The sequence below is a fragment of the Rhincodon typus genome, chromosome 21, assembly GCF_021869965.1.
Source record: "Rhincodon typus isolate 14 chromosome 21, sRhiTyp1.1, whole genome shotgun sequence".
Classification (NCBI taxonomy): Eukaryota; Metazoa; Chordata; class Chondrichthyes; order Orectolobiformes; family Rhincodontidae; genus Rhincodon; species Rhincodon typus.
The window spans coordinates 33,931,106-33,939,709 of NC_063352.1; the positions used below are offsets into that span (position 1 = coordinate 33,931,106).

At 40.2% G+C, this 8,604-nt stretch overlaps 1 long non-coding RNA gene and 1 pseudogene across 1 annotated transcript; both read left to right on the forward strand.

Moving 5' to 3' along the window:
• The first annotated feature begins 1,107 nt into the window (after positions 1-1,107).
• LOC109920838 lies at positions 1,108-3,293 on the forward strand (annotated as a pseudogene).
• Positions 3,294-3,388: 95 nt separating this feature from the next.
• On the forward strand, positions 3,389-6,603 carry LOC125485700. The gene is made up of 3 exons (XR_007264405.1): positions 3,389-3,721; positions 5,401-5,519; positions 6,329-6,603. It is a non-coding gene; the product is annotated as an uncharacterized LOC125485700 (long non-coding RNA).
• The last annotated feature ends 2,001 nt before the right edge of the window (positions 6,604-8,604 follow it).

Consider the following 8,604-nt stretch of genomic DNA (forward strand, 5'->3'; position numbering starts at 1 on the left):
TACATTTTGTTCCCTTGCCATTCTAAGTGCTTGTTTCCTAGCCTTGGTCAACATAGAAGAGCACCAATTGATCAGCAGATGGTACTTGGTAATCAGCAGGAGGTTTCCTTGCCCATGTTTAACCTGAAGCCATGAGACTTCATGGGGTCTGGAGTAAATGAAAAGAACTCCCAGGGCAATTCCCTCTGGACTGTATATCACTGTGCCTCCACCTTTGCTGGGTCTTGTCCTGCCAGTCGGACAGGACATAGCGAGAGATAGTGATAGTGGTGTCTGGGACATTATCAGGTATGATTCCGTGAGTATCAGCCTGTTTCTCTCCCAATTTTGGCACTATGCCCCAGATGTTAATAAAGAAGCCTCAGCAATGTCAACAGGGCTGTTTCTCCCATTGTCTTTTCTGGTGATCCGTCCAGTTTCATTTCCTTGAGACTTTGTAGTGATTGATATATGGCTTGCTAGGCCATTTCAGAGGACATCTGAGAGTCAACCACATTGCTGTGGGTCTGGAGTCACATGGAGCCCAGACCAGGTGAGAATGGTAGATTTCCTTTTCTGAAGGACATTAGAGATTATGGAAAAGAAGGAAAGGCAGGTATAGTCAGCAAGTAAAATTTCACCCCAGGGCAGAGGTGAACAGTGCAGAAGAGCTCGCCTGAAGGAACAGTGTGAGTAATGAGTACCCACACAGCGTTTTGAGTTAGGGGTGCAGACTCAAAAAAAAGCCTCAGGAATACCTTGTTTTACATGGGAAGAAGGTAGTGCTAAAATTTCTGTGGTACATTATGCAGGCCCTTTCCTTTTCCAAACTATAATTTAAAGAATGGCAGGAAATTTTGGTGCTGCAGGACTATATTATGAAAATACAGAGAGCTGGTATACACAGAGAGATTCCAATTTTTTTTTGTTCAAGCTAACAAAATTAAAGCTGGTATAGTCATCCCTGCATTCCTGAGTATTACGACGATAAGAACTTTAAACCTCCTGGTTAAGCTAGAGAAGCCAGGTTCTAAAACTTAAGAAGAAAAGTAGGAATCCCACAGAACCATTTTTCATGAAAACCATTGGTGATTGCTGAGAGGTTCAAGTTCCATGAACACAACTAGCATGACGGTGAATCTATTTCCCAGTACGTAGCAATTTTAAAGATGTTAGCAGAACACTGTGATTATGCTATTATGATTATTAATTATGTTATTAGAGGCACAATGGTTTTTGTGAAGCAATCCAGAAAATATTACTGATGGAAAGGAACCTAAACTTAAAGAAAGCACTTGAAATAGCAGTCTCAGTGGAACTAGTAGCCACAGAACCTCAATAGCTATGCTCAAATGTGAGAGTTCACAAAAATAGTGGCTGAACCAACGCAAACTCAAAATAGCCATTGCTGTAGAAAAACAGATCACACAGCTGCAAATTGGTCATATAAAGAAGTTGTATGCAAAAATTGTAGCATAAAGGGCACACTGAATGAACATATTTGAGGTAAAAGCACAAAAAATGTACGGCAAAGTTACAGAAACCAAAGAGTAGAAGGAAAATCTACGTAATACAAAAAAGGCATGAGAAAAGTCCTGACTACGGTCCAAAGAGGAGCTGTTATTAAACGTACTGACCATTGCTGACAAAACCAACCAATACTGAATTACAAGAATGGGGGTAGAGCAATGGTTTCATTGATATCTGAAAGTGTACGTCAGAAGCAGCTGAGTCACACTGTGTTCCAATCCTCAAAAATTGCAGTAGGTATGTACACAGGCTAAGTGGTGCCTTTTAGGGGTTCTATCAATGTGAATGTTCAGTTATACAGTCAAGTCTGAAGATTTGTTCTTACACGTTTATAAAGGAATCTTCAAGCTTTATTGGGAAAAATGTGGTTGGAGAAAATCAAACTCAAATGGGATGAAGTAAATGGCTTGTCCTATTTCGATACTGATTTATCTACCACAAATTCTACATAAACATGCCATTGCTTTCAAGGGGGATCTGGGAAGCATGGAAAAGATCTCTGTCAAATTGAAAATCAAGGATGAGAATCAAAGTAAAAGCTGCAAGGCTAGATCAGTGTCTTACGCAATCAAACCAAAGACTGAGGCAAAATTAGAGAGGCTAGTCAAGACCAGAGTCCTTGAACCTGTAAATATGAGTGATTGAGCCACATCTACCATATCAGTGATGAAGAAAAATGGATCGGTACACATCTGTGGAGATTTTAAGGTTACATTAATTGAGCACTCTGAGCAGTGTCCTTTGTCTTTAAACGATGACCTATCTACTGGCCTAGCTGGAGGTCACCTTTCAGTAAAATTGACCTTGGTGAAGCTTCTCTTTAGATGAATGTTAATCCTGAGTCACAGAAATACATGACGATTATAACATAGGAAGGGCTACTCAAATACAAGAGAATCACATCTGCATCTGCATCTGCATCTGCATTGTTCCAAGGTGCCATGGATCGGATTTTAAGTAGATTAGAAGGAGTCCAGCGTTACCTAGACAATAATTGCACGGAGAAATGAATAAGAGCACCTCCATAATTTAGATACTACTCTGCAGAGACTTGAAGAAAATGGCCTAAGAGTGAAAAAAGACAAATGGGATTTTTAAAAATCTTCCATTGAATATTTAGTATTATTTATGCTAAGGACTACCCAAGTCATCGTCAAATGTAAAAGCCATAACTGAGGGACCAGCAGCAGCGCCAGCATCCAGCCACCAGCCACCAGAAAAACATCAAAATGGAAAAACGTGACTTTAAGAAGCCAGAGGCAAGATGTCGTCTTATACTTATTTTGTGGAGACTTGCTGTGAAGGACACAAGAAAGAAAACCCCTGATACTCCTGTTGACTTCTCAGAATTGTCTAAAAAAGTGCTATGCAAGATGCAAGACAATGTCTACCAAAGAGAAGACAAATTTGAAGAACTGACTAAAGTAGATAACTCATGCGGTTACTGAGAAATAGAGAAGATTGCCAGTTAAAGGTAGCAAGAAGAAGGATCTCAAAGCACCAAAACAGTTTTCCTCTGGGTTCTTCCTGTATTTTTCTGAGGAGCATCATCCAAGAATCAAAGCCAAGAGTTTTGGCATTTCTATTGGTGATGTAGCAAAGAAGCTTGGTGATGGAATAAATGCAGTGAAGAAGAGAAGAAGCTGATCATTAGCAAAGCTTATAAGCTGAAAGAGAAATCTGATAAAGATATTGCTGATTACCATACCAAAGGCAAGTTGGATAGTGTAAAGAAGCCCCTTGCCAAGAAGGAGGCATATTGTAACGATGATGATGATGATTAAATTGTACATTTGCCTCAGCTTAATTACTTGCTCTATAACTGAAAGCATTCAAACCCTGTTAAAGTGTTGCAACCTTTTAATTTTGTAAGTTGGTGCGTATATAATCTAATGCAAAAAGTAACTTGAGTTTAAAGTACACAAGCCTCTTCGTAATATTCACTACAGCAAGCATTTTAAACCTCTCACATTTGTAGGCACATCACTCCATGTCTGTCCCATGTACTAGAATGGTCATGCAATACGTTTTTGGCTTCATCAGAATAAACATGATATGGTTTAGAGGGAAGTGATCAGTTACTCTAGACATGTTGGATTGAAAAAAAAGATAACCATCATTCAACGCTGGCCTCCTGAGCCTCTACATATCATGCTACTGCACTCCAAGCAATATTGGCAAGCAGAAGGCGAATCCAAAGGGCTGCAAAATGGTAAATGATTCTTTCCATTTCTGTGAACTGTTGTATATATGATTGTAAATGTTTTCATTGCAGTAACCTATGATTTGAAGGGGGGGGGATATTGTGTATTTATGGATGTTGGACTGTCATTTTAAGAGCCCATCATGTAACATGATGATGTCATGATCAGTCGTTTTGGAGAGAAACAGTTTAGTCTAGCTCACTACCTTGTACAGTGAATGCTATATTTTAAAGCTCTTGCTGTTTTAAATGCTTCAGCCCCCAAGTCCTCCTTGAAACTTAAGAACCTTATTGCTCATCTTTTCTAAGAACATCTCATAGATTAATAGGCACAATAATTCATCTTTTAAGCTCAGAATTCTCTACATGAAGATCTGTGCCTGAAAGTGTTATGTAACTGAGACAATATATTTTTGAAAACTATGGAAAATTAGCTATGTTGTGACCTCGTGAATTTGGGATTGAGAGAAAAACTATTACCAAAAAAACTGCAGTCTCAGCATTTATTTTAAAGCTATTTTCTCATACCATTTTCTAGCTCTGTGACTCTATGTCATTTTCCAAACTACACTTTCTTAGAACTGTATTATTAAATCTGCAACTTCCTTATATTTAAAAAAATTGACAAAACGATAAACGTAGCAACCACAAGCCAGTGAATTTAACTTTTAGGTGTTGGGAAATTCTTTAGAAATAATACCGAAGACAAAACTGCAGTCACTTGGACAATTGCAGGTAAATGAAGGAAAACCAGCGGGAATTAAAGGCAAATTGAATTCAATTAACTGGATTTGAGTTATATGATGTGGTAACAGAGGGAGAGAGTAAATGACGGTAATGCATTGATGGGTGTATATGGAATTACAAAGGGCATTTGTTAAAATGCCACATCATAGGCTTGCCAGAGAACTTGCAACAAATTAAATGATAATAAGGATCCTGGTTGCATGAGTATGAAGTTAAATGAGTGATGGTAAACAAAATATTGGTGAATAGGTTTTGTTTTGAACTGGACGAAAGGGTATAGTGGAGTTTCCTAGATATCAGTACTTGGATCTTTGCTTCTCTTGATCTATATTAATGACATAGATCTGGGTGTATAGATTACAGTTTCCATATTTGCATAGACTTCAAACGCATGTAGACAAAGTGGCAGAAGATGAAATTTAATGCAGAGGAATGTGAAGTGGTTTATTTTAGCCGTAAGAATGAGTATAGACAATTTAAACTGAAGAGTGTAATTCTAGAAGGGGTACAAGCATATATATCCAAAAATTGTTGAAGGTAGTAAACAGGTTGAAAAAGTACTTAATAAGACATTTGGGATCCTGGCCTTATAAACGGAGACATAGTGTACAAAGGCAAGGAATTTATGCTGAACTTTATAAAACACTGAATTGGCCTTACCCAGCATATTATGTCCAATACTGGGCATCATACTTAAGGAAGGATGTGAAAGCGTCAGAGGCTGTAGAAAAAGTGAGAATGTTTCCAAGGATGAAACTCTTCGGTTGTATGGATAAATTGGAGAAGCTGGTTTGTACCTAAAAAATAACAAATTAAGAGGACATTGATAGAACTGTTCAAAATCATGGGGGATCTGGACAGAATAGATGGGAAGAATATGTTCGTGTTGGCAGAAAGGTAGAGTATTCGGGAATATTGATTTCATGTGATTGACAATACAGAACGTGACATGTTTTGGATCTGGAAAGCACTGCTGAACAGCATTATGGAGGAAGATTCAAAAGGAAATTGAACAAGCACTGCACAAAGCCATGCGGAAAGAGAGGAGGATTGACGTCAGGTGAGTTGCTTCTGCAGCGTTGTTACAGCCGCGATGGACCAAATAGACCCCTTTTTTTTAAATTCAATGAGTTTGCAGGCGATTTCAGTGTCCCTCTGGCTGCTTGTTATTCGGTTGTGTAAAGGGCTTTTTATGGTTTTCTAATCTAGACGCTTTGCTGGCCTGCCCTGTGCTGCCGGCGCCAGAGGCTCCGGATGGCCTATATTATTCTATCAATTACCTGCTCCCAGGCCACAATGTCACAGGCTGGAGGGGTGCAGTTTGTAAGGAGCTGGAGGCTATCAGAGCCACAGGGAAGCGCGTTCGCTGCCTGCCCCTGGATACAGCTAACGAGGGCTTGTCTTGTGCACCATTCAGCGTTAAGTAAGCATGGAGAATTACTACAATCCCAAATGGCTCGGAGCCAACTAAGTCTCTTGTTCGACAAGGCCTTTTTTTTCTCTTGCCTTTCCCCTTTTAACTGATGAGGGTTGAGATTTATCGGCTGATTTGTTTTTCGTTCCATTAGGAGAGAGTAAGCATTAGGTTGAGTCAAGCACTAATCGGAAAGAGTGTTATTAAAACACGTTTCATTTCAATAATGGGAAAGCATCCTTTCTTAACGCTTCCTGAATAGTTGAACTGGCAATTTTGAGCCCGGGAATTAGATGACCACAATCTCCCAGTTTCTTGTCTATCTCGAAAATATTCGTGACACATACACGCAATGTGATCATCAACATTTAGACCCTATAGTCAGCAATGTTGCGCTTCAGAACATTCTATGTTGTATTTGTAACAAAATACACGTTTATTTATTTCCCAAATAGGGTCTCAATTAATCCATCTGGATTTTGTCCGGTTGAACAGCTGGTCCCAGTGCGATGCCTGAGAGAAGGGAAATTCCTCCAGCAAGTCTCCAAAGACTGAATTCCCGAATTTTCTGTATTTCGACAATTTCCTCCCCAGTTTTGACCTTTTCCGCGGGAATTTTCTGGTCAATGTCTCGACCCCACCGTTTTCATTGACCAGAGATACAATGTGAACTGTATATACACGTGTACCTAACTTGTATTAAAATGTTTATTTGGCGTACATTTCAAAAGTAATCTTTTGCTGTTAATTTTCATTTATTTTAGAACTGGTTGTCTATATTTCGTTATGCAAACTCCCCCACACCCATAGTATTACACATTGAGGCATTCGGTGGCGCTCTGCTCGCAGGATGAAACACTGTCTAAACTTCTCCATCTCCGCCTTTTTGTCAAGAACTGACCTTTGTACTGTTCAAAAATAATGTTTAATCGAGATTTGAATGAAAACAAATCCAAAACAGTGTATATCTGAAAGTGAGGTGTCAATCTGGTGAAGCCACAAGACAGCACAACTGTGTAAGGCAAACAGCGGAAGCAGCATGCAATAGATCAGACTAACCACTACCACAACCAATGGGTCAGGTCTGAACTCTGCAATCGTGTCACATCCAAATTCAGTGGTGCTGGAGAATTAAACATCTAACAGTAAGTGGAAGCTCCATAAATATCACCTTCCTCAAACGTGGGAGAGTTCAGTACAAAAGGCAAGGTTGAACAGCTAGGAGTGCCAAATGGCTGATCCACCTTGCTCTCCTCCCCAGATCACCAGCATCACAGGTGCCACTCTGCAACCAACTTGGTTCACTCCATGTAATTTCGAGAAATGGCTGAAGGCACTGGATACAGCAAAGGTTATGGGTGCAATAGTACTGCAGACCTGTGCTCCAGAACTAACTGTGCTCCTAGCCCAAACTATCTCAGAATTGCTGCAACACTGGCGTTTACACAGACATGTAGAAAGTTGCCCAGGTATTTCACTCCATGAAAAGCATGACAAATCCAACCCAGCCAATTAATGCCCTGTCAGTCTATTCTCAATCATCATCAAGGTTGTCAACAGCACTATCAAGCACTGCTTTTGTGGCAATAATAGGCTCACTAATGATCATTTTGAGTTCCACAAGAGCCTTCACCTCCTGACCTCTCATCATGACCTTGGTCCAATCATGAAGAGTTGAGTTGAACACCGTAGACAAGGTAAGAGTGAGTGTACTTAACGTCAAGGCAGCATTGACGGAGTATGGCATCAAGGAGCCCTAGCAAAACTAGAGTCAATGGAAATCAGGAAAAATTCTCCACCATTTGGAGTCAAGCCTAACACACAGGAAGATGGTAGAGATTGTTAGAGGCCAATCACTTTAATCTCAGGCCATCACTGCTGGACATCAGGATATTGTCCTGCGTGAATTATCTTCAGTTGCTTCATCAATGACTTTTTCTCCCTCATAATGTCAGAAGTGGGATGCTCACTGCTGGCACGGTGTTCAGCAACATTTGTGGTTCGACAGATCCTGAAGCAGCCCATGTCCATATGCAGAAAGATCTGCTCAACATCCAGGCTTGCACTGATAAGCAGCAAATAACATTCCTTCACAATGTCAGCCAAGGATCATTTTCAACATGAGATATTCTGAACATCTTTCCTTAACATTCAATGACATGAGCATAACTGAATCCTCCACAATCAACATCCTAAGGATTGTCATTGACCAGAAACTGAACTGACAAAGGACTGAGTGTCCAAGAATAGGTCAGAGATTAGGAATTCTGTGGTAAGTCATCTCCCACTTCCCAAAGCCTGTTTATCATCCACAAGGTGAAAGTTGGAGTGTGAAGGAATATTTTTCATTTTCTGTTTGGGTTTTGTTGCAACTGCAGTTCTAACAACATCCAAGAAACTCAATACTGTCCAGAACAAACCAACCCACTTGACTGGCACCCCATTCACCACCCTTCAGCATTGATGTACAGTGGCAGCCATATGTAATATTTCAGTGATGCACTACAGTAACTCACTAAGGCTGTTTCAACAGCATCTTTCAAACACACCTCCTAGAAGTTCATGAGCATCAGATGCGTGAGAACATCACACTTGCAAGTTCCCCTCAAAGCCACACACCATCCTGACCCAGAACTATATTACTGTCCCTTCACGGTCACAGTCAAAATCTTGGCACCCTCTGCTTAACAGCAGTGTAGATGTATTTATACCTCTAGGACTTAAGTGGTCA